The sequence below is a fragment of the Lissotriton helveticus genome, chromosome 6, assembly GCF_964261635.1.
Source record: "Lissotriton helveticus chromosome 6, aLisHel1.1, whole genome shotgun sequence".
NCBI classification, from domain to species: domain Eukaryota; kingdom Metazoa; phylum Chordata; class Amphibia; order Caudata; family Salamandridae; genus Lissotriton; species Lissotriton helveticus.
The window spans coordinates 1,178,792,816-1,178,810,009 of NC_136067.1; the positions used below are offsets into that span (position 1 = coordinate 1,178,792,816).

At 45.2% G+C, this 17,194-nt stretch overlaps 1 protein-coding gene across 1 annotated transcript in view; it reads right to left on the reverse strand.

The window, feature by feature from the left end:
• Nucleotides 1–17,194, reverse strand: part of TMEM200A (transmembrane protein 200A) — a 769,591-nt gene that overhangs the window by 234,900 nt on the left and 517,497 nt on the right. The window lies entirely within an intron of this gene.

Here is a 17,194-nt window from a genome sequence, read left to right on the forward strand (position 1 = left end):
TTTACATCATCAAGGTAAGTAAATACAGGTAAGTTTAAGTATGTATGGTTAAGCACAGGTGTTTGATTCTCAACTCCTCCTTAAAAGTGGGAGGAACCTTGAATTATGCCATAAATGTGGAATAGGATAGATGGGTTCACAAAAGATGCCAGGCACTTGAACTGCTTCCCTAACTCAAATTTGTCAGGGCAATAGGTTTAATGAATACCTGGCACAACTAAAGCAAGACATAATTTTTTCTGTTCGGTTCACATATATTGTAGATTCTACTATTTCTTTGGTTACTTGTCAGAATATCATTGATACAAATATTGTCTGCATCTAACATTAATATTATCACTTAAATAATGTTGACCAAAATAGATCACAAAGATTTCCTGGCTAGTGGGATATCTTGCCAGTTTAGTCTATTAGCAAAGCAAACAATTGTTACTTTCAATAAAATTTAGTGATGGTTGATTTCCAAATGGTTTTGTCAGAAGCATACAAAGCAGTCATGAAGGGACAGACAATGCTGGGGTTACTTATATACAATTAGCAGACTAGGAGACTTAGAGGTTTACATGAAGCCAATATCAGGACCGAACATGACAATTCAAAAGGGTTGCACATCAATCATCCACACACCATAGACAAGATGTGTTTGGAATATAAAGAATTAGTAGCAACTACCACCAAACATTATCTTAGCATATGATGATTGATTGAATGCTGCCTCCGGTTCCGGAGCTAAAATTGCTGCTAACCTTGTTCTGCTGCTACTTCTGCACTGATTGTTTGTTTTAATCATTTCAGGTCACCTGATAGTGTATTTTACCTGTGGGACACTCTACTTTTAACTGGTGACATTTTTATGTTCTGTGTAAACCTGCACTTTAGCTAGATCTCGCGACCTGCGGTATCCATCTGTCAGAGAGGATCCGCCCCTTCGGTCAGCGTTCTAGGCTGGCCGAACAGTGGAAGTGCGCAGCGGGCACACCGACGGTGCGCCAAAGGCAAGCCCGTCTGCTCCCGTCAGCGTCCCGGAGGCGGCCGGCGCCGGGCAGGCTACCAGCAAGATGGTTTTTGGGCCCCGCAGATGTTATAGCGGCGTTTTACTTGCAGAGATTGGTAAGGAAGTGAACAAGTGTCCCCGCTTACCTGTCTCTGCACTTACACAGATTATACCAATGAGCTGCGTGCAATGTGACTGGCCATGTTTTGCTAAAGAAATTGAGCTACCCCCAGTGTAGCCGACCCGTGGCATTACTAGCCAGAGCGACATCGCTCCTACTCATGGCAACACACAACTGTGTGCCCTACTTCTTAATACTCGCTCCCTCAAAGCTCACGCCCTTAATGTATTCTATCTTTTAGTGGATAAATCCCCTGATTTTTTATTTTTAACGGAGACCTGACTGAATGAGACGTCAAATCCCATAATTGCCTCTGCTATCCCACCGGGCTATCTGATTCTTAGGAATGATCGTCAGACCGGTATAGGGGGGAGGCATTGCCATCATTTTTTTAAACCATTTTTCCTGTACAATTGTACCATCGGTCAATGTTGAGGGAGCACAAGGTCTTGGTTTCCATCCGGTGGTATCCCCCCATCAATCCCTGACGGGCATCCTAATTTACAGACCTCCTGGCTCTGCTACAAGGTTCTTAGCCTCAATTGGTGAGGCTTTATATCCTTTTGTTATGAATCATAAACTTTGCGTGATACTAGGGGATTTTAACATCCATATGGATACCCCAAAAGACATAGACTCCTCTAGATTTCGGGAGTCGCAGGAAGCGTTAGGACTTCTTCCTTACGTCCACTCTCCCACCCATGAGAAGGGTCATACTTTAGACCAGATCTTCTCCACAATCAAGCTTGATATGCACTGTGATCTCCCCCTTGCATGGTCCGATCATTTTCTCCTGGACATTGCAATTGATAAAGTTACTTCCCCCTCTAAGGCCTTCAGGAAGCACAGGTGCTAAAACTCTAGACCTTTCCACTTAATTACCCCCAGAAGCTCTCAGTAATGCCATTAACAAGCATCCAATCATTTTTGGTGGAAACCTAGAGGCTGATGCCGAGACCTTGGATACCTGGCTATGGCTTCGGGTTGAAGATCTCGCTCCCTCTGTCTCTCGCATCAGGAAGAGTGATCGGCTCTCCACTCCTTAGTTTAACACTGCCCTTAGAGAAAGTAAGAAGTCATGTAAACACTTAGAGAGAATCTGGCGTAAGTTTTTTGATCCCAAAGACAAGCTGATCTATAAACAGGCATTGACAGCCTATTATAATCAAGTTACAGGGGCTAAGAAAACCTTCTACTGAGCCAGAATTGAGCTGGCTAAAAATAAAAGTAAGGAAATCTTTAAAATAGTTAGGGCCCGATGTAGGTAAATCTTTTTTACCACTTCTTAAATACCGATTCATACCGAATCGGTATTTAAGAAGTGGTAAAAAAGAGGAGGGGAGATGTAGGTATTTCAGAGTCGGTAAATACCGAATCGTTAAGATTCGGTATTTACCGATTCTGTAAATACCGAATCGGTAATGCCCATTGATTCCTATGGGCATTGAAGCCCATAGGAATCAATGGGCATTACCGAATCGGTATTTACAGATTCGGTAAATACCGATTTCAGCAAGGGTGCCGGGGGTGTCACTTTGACACCCTCTGGCACCCCAAAAATAGGCATGTGCACCATGTGGCACACAGACATGCCCTAAGGGCATGTCTGTGTGTCACATGGCACAGGTGTGCATGCACACATGTGCATGCACACCTGGATTCAGTATTTTACCACCCAATTGGATTGGGTGGTAAAATACCGATTCTTAAAGCCCTGTGGCACTCTGACATGTGCCAGCTACATCTGCATTTACAGAATCGGTATTTTACCGAGTCTGTATTTACCGATTCGGTTATTTTACCGAATCGGTAAATACAGAATCGGTAAAATACCGATTCTGTAAATGCATGCCCTACATCTGAAAACCCTAATACCAGTCGGAAACGGCCAAAATCGGCCGTTTCCGACCGGTATTAGGGCTCCTACATCTGGCCCTTAGTGATTTCTCTTCACCCGCTGCCACAGTCAAGCCTTTTACCCCATCGGAGGAATGGGTTGACCGAATGGCGATCCATTTCCATGACAAGATCAAAGATATCCAGGAGTCTTTCTTGACAACTTCCAAGGCATTTAGGGACAGTGATATGCCTGCCTTTCTAAGTACACAAGATACAGTACCTTCCTTTGAGAAGTTCCTGAGGATCTCTCTAGAAAGGTCCTTAGACATTATGAAAGCCCTGAAATCCGGCTTTCCCACCGACCATTGCCCTGACGTCATTTTTGCCGGGACCGCCGCAATTTTGAATCCGGCAGTCAACCGGGTTCTCAATCTCTCCTCAGAGTTAGGGCTGGTCCCTGATAGGCGGGAAAAAGCTAAAATTCTCCCCCTACTGAAAAAATCTACACTGGACCCAGAGTTAGTCTCTAACTATAGGCCAATTTCCATTGCTCCCCTTTTTTTCCAAAGTTTTGGAAAAGGTGGTGAATATTGCAACTTCGGCCTTTGTTGAGACACACTCACTACTACATCCGAGTCAGTCCGGTTTTAGGGCCAACTTTAGTACAGAGACGGCATTGTTGGAAGTCGCTGTGGCCATTAAGGAGGTGACGGATGGGGACGGCAGAGCCATACTTATACTATTGGATTTATCTGCGGCCTTTGACACTGTCCCCCATGACCGTCTCCTACAGCGATTGCGGGAGTGCGGATTTGGGGGTACAGTGTTTAAGTGGTTTGTCTCCTTTTTAAAAGACTGCCAGCAAATAGTGTGGTCTCCTCCTTTTGCTGCCTCCATCCCCCCCTAGAGGTGGGTGTACCTCAGGGCTGTATTTTAAGCCCTACTCTTTTTAACATATACATGTCACCATTAGCAAGTTGGAGGAATATGGAGCTAAAATTGTATCGTACGCGGAATATACGCAGCTGCTATTTACCTGCAAAAAGGATGCAGATTTCAATGGAGACAGGATTAACAGCTGCCTTGCAAAAGTCTTCTACTAGCTCCGTTCTAACCAGCTTAAGTGCAACTCTGGGAAGTCGGAGATCATCTGCTTTGGCCACCACCCCGGAAATATTTGGCGCAGCTGGTGGCCTGCCGACATGTCCCTTCCTTTGACATCAGTAAAATTAGTGAAATACCTAGGGGTGAAGATGGATGAGGATCTTTCCATGAAGCCTCAGATCCAGTCAGTAGTCGGTACCTGTTTTGGCATGCTTAGGATGCTGAGGCAGTTTCTTACTCTTCTACCTATCCCTCACAAAAAAATGGTGGTCCAGCCCTTAATAATATCCAGACTGGACTACGTGAACACACTTTACCTAGGGCTACCAGAGTATTTACTGGTCAGATTGCAGGTAGTCCAGAATGCAGAGGCCAGGGCAATTCTACCGCTTGGCCCCAGAGTGCGTATGTCAACCCAATTGAAATCCTTGCACTGGCTACCGGTCCGCAAGAGGATCCAATTTAAGCCCTTGGCTCTCACCTTTAGGGCTCTCCATGGCAATGGCGCTGGATACATTGCAAAGAGAATGCAGCTTTACCACCCCCCTCGTACTCTCAGGTCCTCAACTCTTCAATTGGCATGTATCCCTAGTCATTGGCGAGCTCGCATTGGGGGGCGTTCTTTCCAGGTGCAAGCCGCAAAACTGTGGAATGAGATCCCGCTGAAACTAAGGATGATGACGGATTTCCTAGCATTTAGGAAATCTCTTAAAACGTGGTTATTTCAGCTTTAAATGCCCTGATACTGTAGTTCAGCGATATTGAGTCATTATGCTAGCGCCGAGACACTCATCTGAGTAGCTGTGCGCCTAATAAAACCCATATAACATAACGTAACGTAGCATACAAAAAGGATCTATAAACAGGAGAATATGGCTGGTAGGCTGAATGTATGGCTAACTAAGCAGGGTTCAGCAAATTGGTGGATAGGTCCAATCAAAGATCAAGAGAGACATTATTTAAGGGCTGAAGGAAGGAATTCTAATAATGTCTTTATTCTTTCAGGGCCACAGCCAGTGACTCTGGCCTAGGTTATTTTCTAGTGGATTTCTGTCTCCCAGGGACAGAGAGGAAATATTTCAAACTGGATGTAGACTTCTGAGAAAGGGAGACAATCGTATTCCAGCACAACTACATAAACAAGCTTAGGCAAAGCCATTAGGTCTCCCCTTATCAAGTGAGTGATAGGCTATTGGCTTTGCAATGCTTTTTTGTAAAACACTGCTAAAGGTAAAAAAAATATTAACGCTATGTAACACCTAAGAATAATTCTGTGATTAATGTTCCTCGAGTTCCTTTGCGATTGGTTTTAAGCAGTGAATATTTCTCTTTTATATGATGATGCAGGTATTGGGGGAACCTACTCCTGGGCAGATTGTTGTAAAGGGATATGCAATGATCTCTACTCTGTACAGCCCTGCCAAGTACAATTCATCAGGTTATGACTAATGCATTTCAGTGTGGTGATCTGCAGCAACGCACTCAAATGCATTAGTCATGCATTATAGCACCACAGGGACCATTCTGAGGAGCGCGCTAGTACTAGAGGAGGCTGTAATGCTTTAAAGTAGCATTTTCCCTAGATTAAATTCATTTATATTCCAAGCCGTTGGCCAAGGAAAGTAATTATCCGAATTCAAGGCAGATGAAACAGAGCTGCCTTACCCAGCAGTGAGTGTACTACGTGGTCTTTGTACAAGTGTAGGAAATTGTGATGAAAACAAAATTAATCTGGCCTAGCCCTTCACTTAAATCTGGGAGTGGCACCTGTGGTTGTTTTGCCAATTGTAATGCGTCTGCCCACTGACCATGCAGGGCCTCAGTGGCTGACAGATCAGTGGCAGCAGTTTTGTGTTATTCCCTCATCCTACCACGCATGACCAGCGGAGGTGGTCACGCTTACTGGAACTGACGCTGATAGGGCTGTGCTTTGTAAAGTCCTGAGAGGGATTGGGCTGGCTTCCTCAGAAGGCCCCATACCCAGGCTGATTACTGCCATCCAAGAAGGTGTCCAAGCGAGAATAAAAATAATCATTTTGACCTCTGCCTTTCACATGTGTTGAGAGGGAGGGCATATAGACTTTTGTCCCAGACGAGCACCTGTGTGGTGGGCTAACCAAACCATCCTGCTGTAGTCAAAGCATTGCAATTCAGAGAGCGATGCTGCTCTGCAGGCAGGGATGTGAAGGACTGTCATCTGCACTGAGAATTGCGCGCTTGACATTGTTACACCACCAGCAAAGAGCACCACCATTGAGCTCACAAGCTGGACAGCGGTGCCCCCCCCCCCCCAATCCGGTGGAGGAGAGTCGCTCCCCTGCTGCCAGTGCAACAAAAGTGAAAAATGAAACAGTAATAAAATGAATTACCGTTTTCTTTTTTACTGCTCCCAGCTGAAGCAGTGTTTGGGGGTAAAGCACTGCTGCTGGCTTGCAGCAGGAGAGTGGTGCTCACTCCACCAGTTTACACTGCACAAGTAACTTTGGCCGTCCGTCATGCGCATATCTCCATACAGCTGTCTCAGATAGCTGGGTGGCGAGCAGGCACAAGGCCTCCTGTGCCTGCTGGAGCTTGGAGGTAGCCTGCTCCAGTCAATCCTGGCACTGCTCTCATACTGCTCATCTGCAGCATGAGAGCAGCATTGTGATTTGCAGAAGCGGGTTGCCTGAGGCTCTTTGAGGTGCCTGCCATCGCACTGATGTCAGAGGAAAGAACAAAACACGGGTAAGTATATTTAGATTTTTTTTAAATCATCTTTATTCCCCCCACTGGGTTTGCCTCTCGGTCATCCGTTGCCCTTCCAGTGTTGAGGGTCACCGTCTGCCACTGAAGTGGAGTCCACACTCATGAGTAAAGTGTGTATGCCAGCACTTGTGGTCAATCCTCAGTTAGTTAGCAGATAGTACTGTTTCTGTTGGTAGTCAGCCTTCTGACAAACCAGTCACGTAATGAGCTATTTGGAGTAATCCGGAATTGGGCTCCATATCGGGATGCTATTGTAGCAGTAGTATTTGGAGTAATGTTCCTTGAGTGTGCTTCATAAATATCTAGTGGGCTATACCTTAAGGCAGAAATTAGGGTTGCCACCTTTCCCTGGGACAAATTGTAATTGCATTTATACAGCGTTACTGCTCCTGACGAGGCATCAAAGCGCCTTTCGGCAAGTATCACGCTACTCTGGAACCCAAAAAAGGATTCGTGGTGAGTTATTATAGGGAAATATCATATTTATTCGAGCAATGGACATGTGAGTTTGTTATTTGGGTTGAAAAGGAAAGTGGATGGATAGAAGAGGGAAGGGTCTAGAAAGTGTTTGGAGATCATAGCAGCAGGAGCAGGTTTGGGATAGGTAGGGGGGAAGAGTCACATGGAGGGGTTTAGAAAGGCTTGTTTGGGAGAACTGAATAGTAAAAACGGTTTGAGATGATGCAACAGGAGGGAAGAGTCTATAAAGGGTTATTTTGGGGATCATAGTAAGGCTAGAGTAGGAAAGAGTCTATAAAAGGTTATTTTGGGGATCATAGTCAGAGAGTGGAGGTGAAGGATATATTGAGAGAAGTAGAGGGTCAAAATTGGGTAGTGCATTGGAGACAGTAGTAGTTTGAGGTTTGGGATCAGTCAGAGAGTTGAGGTAGAGGATATATTGAGAGAGGTGTGGGGTGAGATATAAGGTAGTGCATTGGAGATGCTGAATTAGGAGTAAAGTCATAAATATAACGATAAATAGGTACATGGAAGTTATGTATGCATAAGTAAGTTGAAGTGTTGCTGTGCTTTAACCTAGTTTATTTTGTGTGTGTGTGTGTATATATATATATATATATATATATATACACCCCAAAGTGAAGCAATTGTAGATGAATAGTTATTATAAGATGTGCATGCATTGACCTATATACATGTTAAACAGAAAAATATAATCATAAGTAATATGTACATTTGTTAGGCAGAACTAATGAAAACTATATATTTATTAACAATATTATTATACACATATCTAGGTATACATATATAGTCCAAATAACTGTTTATATGCACAAGGATATTCTGTACATTTATGTTTGAGTATAGTGGTTATGTGGGGAAGAGCTAACTCTTGAGTAGTCTTCTGAACATAAGGTAGTTATTTGTGGATCTTATGTTTGGGGCTAAAGAGTTTCATAGTTTGACTGCTTAGAAAGAGAAGGATGTGGCACCTATGTTTTTTTTCTTGAATGGTGGGATTTTGAGGCGAGGTGCCAACCTACAGTACAGGTTCCTTTGCTGAATGTATTTAGTGATTTTATTCTTGATGAAGCGCAGCCCTGTTCAATGTATCACTTTGTGGGTGATGCACATCAGCATTAATGTGGATCTTCTGGCAACTGGTAACCAATGTAGGGCCTTCAAGGCAGGGGAAATGCGGACTTGTGCCTTTATATGTAAGAGTAGTTTAGCACCAGAGTTCTGAATATGTTGTAGTCTTTTCATAGTTATTACAGATGATCCATGGTAGAGGCTATTGGTGTAATCGAGTTTTGACAGAACAAGAGAGATAGTAGCATAGACCTTGTGTGGGAATCACAGGTTGGGGGAAATGCGGTCCTAGATTGACAGGCCAGGTGGTGAGTGGGTCATAATTTTTCCAATTGCCACTTGTCAGTTTTTCCATTTTAGAAACATTCAGTTTGAGATGGCTCCATGTCATCCACTGATCAACGGCTTTGAAGCAACTGAAAACGTGTGAGATTCAAGTCTTTGGGGCTTTCCAGTTTAAGGAGTTTTTGCGTGTCATCTGCATAGTTACATCATGTAAGGTGAAATCGTTGATCAGTGACAGTAATGACTTCATGTATATGTTGAAAAGCATGGGTGAGATTATAGAGCCTTGAAGGACCCCTACTTTTGTGAAGTATGGTTTGGAAGAGAAAAGAGCGGTATGGATGACAATTAGTTCTGTTTGGAAGGTAGGATGTGATCCAGTCGAGAGCAGTTTCCTTTATGCCAGCTTTGTAGAGTCTTTGTATTAGAGTGTCATGGTTTACTGTGTCAAAGGTGGCTGAGAGGTCCAAGACCGTTCCCGTCAACTGTGTTCTTAAGTTCATACCAGATGGCAATGAGGGCAGATTCTGCCCCCCATCCTGGATGGAATCCTGTTTGGAAGTCTGAAAGTATGGGATTGTCTTCAATGAATTTTGTGACAAGTGGCAAATGATGCTCTGTCTATCAGTTTGCCCAGGAAAGGTCCATTTGTAATTGGTCTGTAGTTGTCAGATTTGAGCAGGTCTAGGTTTGTTTTCTTTAGTAATAGGAATATGTATGACTTTTTCAGGTCTTCTGGAGTTAGTCCAGTAGTTAAGGAATGGTTGATGATTCTTCTTACTGGTTTGGCAGCTGAGGTAATTAGAAGAATTTTCTTAAAGATTTGTGATGGGCACAGGCCATAAGGGCTGCCGGCAGGCCTGCTTAGTTTGACCCGGTCCATAAATTAATTGTGTGATTTTTTTCGGAAGGATTGCAGCGGCTGGGTCAGCCTACTCTTGGAGGGTAGTTTTGGAAAATGGTCGGTGCTGGTGGTTTTTCTTTGTTTTACATAGGAATCAAATGTGTCTATGTAATGATTTACCAGTGTGTCTCTGAAATCTTGGGTATTGGGATGAGCTCCTTCTAGGCAATTTGGTTTACGAAATTCAGTGAGAATTTTATAGAATTTTTTTATTAGCATATTTAGCATTTTCGATTCTATGTGAATAGTATCTTTTGTAGCTTTTTTGATTGTTGACTTATATAATCTGTTACATTTCTGTAGGTGAAGTTTGTCTTGATTGGTGTTTGTTTTGAGCCAGGCGTGTCACACCTTTATAATTTGCTGCTTAATCTATGTTAGCTCTGTACTTCTCCATGGTGTTTGTTTTCTTTTGCTCTTTTGTGTTGTTCTGAGTGGTATTAGGATATCAAAAAAGCTTTCTGTAGCCAGTCATATAGTTCTTGAATGGATTTTGTGTCCATATCTGTATAGGATGTTGAAGTTGTGTTTCTAAGTGTTCAAAATTGAGTTTGCTCCACGATCTATAGGTGGATGCATGTTTTGGTGTTTTAAGTGTTTTGCTTTGTGTTATTTTATGCTAGAAAGCAAGCAAATGGTGGTCTGACCATATGACTGGAGTAACTGTTTGGAAGGTAACTTGTTCTGGATTTGCAAAAATGACACATAGGATGTGTACAGTGATGTTTGTGGAAAATCTGATATAGGTTCAGTGCATCTAGGCCAGTTATGATTGTTTGGGATGTGGTAAATTTTATTTGTCACACCAAATGTCTAGGTCACCAAGAATGCATAGGTTGGTTTGCAGTGTTATCAGGTTTGAAGCTATGTCTAGAAGTGTGCCTTGGAATGTTGCATTGCTAGGTGAAGGTCTGTAAAGTAGAAGAAAGTTACAGGAGGGAGATGGTGTAGTGTTGCATCTGGTGAAGAGGGCTTCACAACCTTGTATGGAAATGTCCTCAGCTTTAGTGATATTCAATGTTTGATTGAACACAACAGCTAGGCCACCTCCTCTTTGGCCTATATAATTCTGTGTGATAAATTGATGGCCTAGAGAAACGGCTTCATGCAGCACTGGAGCCATTTCATCTCTCAAGCATGATTCAGTTATGAAGAGAAGTATATTAGGTTGTGTGTCAGCGAGAAGGTTGTAGATGTAATGCTCGTTTTTTTATAGTGAGCAAACATTTATTAGTAGGCCGTTTAGAGACTGTCTTTTGGTGATGGTGTGACTTTGTTTTGTAGAAGAGCGAGCAGTGTTTGGTTGACTTGCAGCAGGTGTGTCCTTAGTGATGGTAATAGTTATACAAGGATAGCAGTAGTGTAGTTGTTCTGTATCGTATTCCTCGTTCAGCAGCCTAAGACAGCAGTTTAATGGGTCTGCACGTGTAGGTGGTGGGGATGGTGTTTGAGAGTTAGTTGGTGAGCTATGTTGTTTTAGTAGAGTAGCCTTGTTGTTATATGAAGTTTTAAAGAGTGGAATATTTGTGTCTGTTTATGGTGGAAGTTGTATTAGTTAGGAGTGGTGTTGCAACACATGGGTCATGTTGTAAGGTTTTAAATTGTCCAATGGATGAGAGGCAGTTAAAAGAGAGTTGCTGTGTTGCTGTATATGTGTTAGGTGTTGGGATAGAACGAAGGTTTGGCAGTAGAGTTAGTTTAGGGTGTGTATTGTTTGTGTAGTTAGCTGGGTCAGAGTGGTTGTATGTTTCTAGTTTATCTCTGACAAAAGAGAGGGACCCCGCAGCCCAAAGGTTAGGGTACCAACTGACAAATGTCAAAAAGAAATTCACTTTTGGGCATAATATTATATCACAGAGACACTTTCATACAAAAACAACTCATTCAAACTGGAGCAAAGAAGGGAAAAATTAATTTAAAAATTGAACAGTTTATTCAAATAAATTTGTTAAAAATGCTTATCATTACTAGACATCAATTATAAAAACACTACACATGTTATACACAATAAAAAATATTTAATTACAGTATACAATCATAGGTGGGAAACAAAGCCGAAGGAATAGATGGATGCTATTGGCATGAGATCGGTACAGCAGTCACAAATGTGATCACACTCTGATTCACAATTAATTATTTCAATCAGAAATGTCATGACTTTGAGTACTTCTAATTCTAAGTGGAGCATCAACGCGTTTCGGTGGGCACAATGATTAAAAGCCAACACCTTCTTCAGGATATCATATATGGATTCCCACACACATATAAAGCATCTCGTTTATAGAAGACTCGCAGCCTTCCAAAAGTCCGCTCCCCTGTGTGCTGGGTGCACCTATTCGAACCTGCTTACTGGTGGAGTATTGTTGCCACATTTGAATGACACCCCATACGAGAACTGGTTTTTGGAGAGTTTCTTGCTCCAAGTAAGCTGTGGGACTACTGCACTTCCTCTTCACAAAAGGTGGTCTACCAACAAGATATAGTTTACAGTTGTGCACCTTAGCTTTGTGTGTTGTTGTATCATAATTTGTTGCATACTCCTAAGAAACAGAGAGGTATTGTGCCTCTAATTTCAATTGTGCTGTTGTGCAACAGTTTTTTTCATTTTGCCATCCCTGATGCTCTAATTTGGTTATTGTTTTTCGTTAGCCCTTCTCTCTGGGTTGTGACTGTGCCCTCCGTCTTTTTTAATTCTCCGTCCTGTTCCCGCTGCTGCTCCCCCCACTGCCCCTCCCCCTGCTGTTCCCACTCCCAGCTCCGTTCCCTCCTCCCTCCCCTATTTAATGGTGGCCACTGCGCGGCCACACAGCAGACGTGCCGAAGGCGCGTCAAAGGCGCGTCAAAGGCAAGCCCGTCTGCGCCCACGACCAGCGCCTGGAACCCTGGACCTCCAACCATCCACTGCTATGACTCAGCCACCCTCCTTGCATTCAACCCCGGAATTAAGAACAATTGCCAGCAGTCCACGCCGAACACCACTTACGGCCAGTTCTCCTGCCACCACTGCCGCCAGACCTTTACCACGGCCACTGCAGCCAACACCGCTGATGCCCTTAGATGCATCCTTCTCAACGCGCGCTCCATGCACAGATGACACATAGAGATCTGGAACCTCCTGGACACCCTCTCTCCCGACAATGCCTTATTTAGAGAGACCTGGACCAACGCCTTTGCTACCTCTGACATCGCCATTGCCATCCCGGACGGATACAAGATCCAGAGGAAGGACCGCTCCAACCACCTGGGAGGAGGACTTACCATCGTGCACATAAACTCCCTCCTCCTCTCCACCTCGAGAGGCACCTTCCCCGCCGCTGAACACCTGCACTTCCAGGTCCCGACCAGCCCCAACTCCTCACTCTGCAGCACCCTTGCCCACGGACCACCCGGCCCTCGGGCCCTCTTCGCCGACACCATCACTGATCTCATCGCACCCCACGCCATCGCTTCAATGGACTACATACTCATCGGAGACCTCAACTTCCACCTAGACAGCCTCAGCGACCCCAACTCCACCACCCTTCTGGACAACCTTGCCAACATCAGACTGAAACAACTCATCACCACGCTGCCCCACAAGGTAGGGCACACCCTTGACTCCATCTTCGCAGGAGGAAACAGAATCCACTTCAGCCACACCACGCAACCCCAATGGATGGACCACCACTGCGTACAGTTACTCGTCAACAAACCCAAGCTGGCCAAACACGCTTCGCACCCTCCGTGGAGGAATTGGAGCAGAGCAGCTCAACTCCACCCTCAACCGCGACACCCCTACCACTGCAACTGATGCCAAACTCGCAGCCAGGGGATTTCACACTTGGATCTCCAACTGCGCAGACTAGCTCGCCCCGCTATGCAACTCTGACAGACAGTGCCCCAGGAAAGCCACCTGGTTCACTACCGAGCTCCAGGAATCCAGACACACCTACAGACACCACAAGAAGAACTGGAGAAACAGCAAGATGCCTGAAAACCACACCACCTACAAGAACACTTTGACGGAATACCACCAACGCATCAGAACGACCAAAAGAATTTTCATCCACAACAAAATCCTCGCCAACACCAGCAACTCCAAGGAACTCCTCAGCGTCATCCGGGAATTCACCAAGCCCCCCAACGAAGCCATGGAGATCACTCCCTCCCAGGACCTCTACAACAAGCTTGGATCCTACTTTCAACTGAAGATCAAAAACCTCTACGACAACTTTAACGACCAAACACCTGACTCTGAAACCCCACCACCCTCCGGTAATGCCAGCCAACTCACCATCTCCTCCTGGACACCAGTCACAAGAGAGGCCACCTCAACCATGAAAAGCATCTACTCTGGGGCTCCCACGGACCCCTCCCCCCCACATATCTACCACAGAGCCACCACCGCCATCCCGTCAGAATTTCGACGCACCATCAACGCCACCTGCCAGACCGGTACTTTCCCCGATGACTTTAAATGCACAGAAGTCAGACTCCTGCTCAAGAAACCCTCAGCAGACCTCACGGAGCTCAAAAACTACCAGCCCATCTTGCTTCTCCCCTTTGCGGCGAAGGTCGCTGAGAAGACCGTCAACACAGAACTAACAAGTTTCATCGAAGACAACTCCATCCGCTACCACTCCCAATCTGGGTTTCACAGCAACCACAGCACTGAGACTGCCCTACTTGCCGCCACAGACAACATCCGCACCCTCCTCGACCAAGGCCATATGGCAGCCCTGATCCTACTCGACCTGTCAGCAGCATTTGACACTGTCTTCCATCGCACACTCACCGCCAAAGTACACGACTTTGGCTTTCAAGTAAACTCCCTTGACTGGATCTGCTCATTCGTCACCGGCAGAAGCCAAAGGATCAGACTGCCACCCTTTCTCTTCTAACCCATGGCAATCAAATGCGGAGAACCACAGGAGTCATCACTAAGCTACTCGCTTTTCAATAGCTACATGGCCCCCTAAGCCACAATAGTCAGACAGCACAGCCTCAGCATAGTATCCTACGCCGACGACACCCAACTCATCTGATCCCTCACCAAGGACCTCACCGCAACCAGACTCAACTTCCAGGAAGGAATGCAGGAAAACACATCCTGATGAGCAACAGCTGCCTGAAGCTCAACTCAGAGAAAACAGAAGTCCTTGTCCTCGGAACCACCCGGTCAGCATGGAACAACACCTGGTGGCCCACCGCCCTCGGCAGCCCTCCGACCCCCATGGACCACACCAGAAACCCTGGCATCGTACTCGAGTCCTCCCTCTCCATGAACCGACAGGTCACCGCCGTCATTTCCAGCTGCTTCAATACCCTCCACATCCTCCGTAAGACCTTCAAATTGATCGCCCCTGAGGCAAGGAAGTCAGTAACCCAGGCACATATAACCAGCAGACTTGACTACGGAAACGCCCTCTACATCGGCATCAACAAGTCTGTAACTCCGCAAGCTCCAGATGATACAGAACACTGCCGCCTGACCCGTTCTCGGCATCCCTCGACACTAGCACATTTGCCAACACCTACGGAATCTCTAAGTCACCTTCAAGACACTCACCAACACCTACAAATACCGCCACAACACCAGACCCTAATACCTCAATGAGAGAATCACCTTCCACATACCCAATAGAAACCTCTGATTCGCCAACCTCGCCCCCACCAAAACCCCACTCATCCTCAGAGCCAGATATGGGGGAAGAGCCTTCTCCTACATCGAGGCCAAGACCTAGAACGAGTTCCTGATCGACATCAGATGCGCCACCTCCCTGAACACCTTCAGGAAGGTTGTCAATACCTGGCTCTTCAACTAAAGGACCTGTAGACCCCCCCCCGTCCCAGCGCCTTGAGACCCTCTCAGGTGAGAAGCACGCTTACAATTCCCCTGATTGATTGATTGATTTTGAGTTTAACTTCTGAAACTTGACTTCTGACTCCCATCATGATCGTTAACCTCAATTATACTGTCTATTTGATGCACAATTATGCAGGCAAAGAGCGTACAATAGCCAAATCCTTGTTTTTAACGGAGCGCCACGATGTGTATGAGCTGTTTAGAGATCCAGTTTAACAGTGGCAGGTTGTTGCGCTCTTTGCAACGCCACTTGTTAGCCCCCAATGTTGTCTTTAGTCCAGCTTTAAATATGCATGAAACATGAACAAGAAGCCAAAAAATGATAGGGGTACCTTCATGATTTTAAATGGGTCTTTATCATCTCTCAGGAGTCCAGGGGCAAATGGGAGCCATGTTATAGCCTCTTACAAGAAGTACAGCTGAAACTAGAAATAGGAAGACATTTTCATCTCCCGCCCAGCAGAAGTCTCCTGTTGAGACAGATAAGACGCTGATAGCATTAATGAAGTTATCAAAATACGGAAGGTAACTGAAGCTGCTAATGTATTGACTTTGCTATATTGTCTTTGCAGGATAGCTGCTATAGGGCAGATTTAGTGCAGCTCCTTTGCGCAGCCAAGCCACTGTTTGAGGGCTGCAAAGGGTCACAATTCATACGCAGTTATAGCTAGTGATGCGCCACTAGTTTCAATTGCTCATGGAAATTTGGTTAAACAACCAGTGGTGTTTTCGCATAAAGGCAAGGAATTCTGGTAATTTGCCTTGCTAACTGAATGCCCAGAGGACAAAGTTAGAGCTAATGACCCACAGGATCCAATCAGTACAATATTTGTTAATCTATTTCAAATGGGTTGCTGGTGATGCCATTCTACTTCTCACCCCCCCAAAAAACCACAACCACAATTTACCATCAATAGGTATAAGGTGGCCAGCTATCCGCTACTTACACAGACCATCCGAAAACCACAGCATATGTTCCCTCATCCGTTGTTGATCTTTGAATGGATGTGTCATTGGCCAGGTCACCAGCTAATCTTGCACAGTGTTGCCAAACATTTTTAGAGCACTCTCTAGCCAAAGACAACCAATAAATAGCCCAAATCACTACTCTAAGGAAGGAGGGGCAGGAACGATGTCAAGCAGGCAGAAAATGGAGAGTTGTGATGGACCTTCTTACAGAGGTGCTGGGCACAGCATGTCTGCTCCTACTAACTGGTTACTTTCTCTTTGAGTCCTCCCACTGAGGGCAGTACCCTGTAGCATTGCAAGTTGCCTTGGTGCGAGAATAAGAAAGGGTCCCTTTGACCGCTATCAGGTTAATGCAATAAAGCAATTTGAAGGATCAATGGTCCCCTCAAGGTTTTGGCCCCTTGTGCCACTGCACCATCTATACCAATGGTAGTGCTCTTCTGTGTGGATCTTAGTGATAAAATAGGTGGACACCAACCTGTCATTTATTCCAGAAAATTGAACTTCACCTTCAGTTTTTAAGATTTGCAAAACTGTGATGTAACATTACCAGATGGGGGCACTGTGATTACTAAAGGATTGGCCTCTTAAGAAATGGCTGCCCCTCAATGTTTTGGAGAAGGAGAAGGAGAAGGAGAAGGAGAGAGAGAAGGAGAAGGAGAGAGACAAGGAGAGAGAGAAGGAGAGAGAGAAGGAGAGATGGAGAAGGAGAGAGGGAGAGAAGGAGAGAGGGAGAGAAGGAGATAACGAAAGAAGGAGAGAGGGATAGAGGGAGAGAAGGAGAGAAGGAGAAGGAGAAGAAGGAGAGGGAGAGGGAGAGGGAGATCGAGAAGGAGA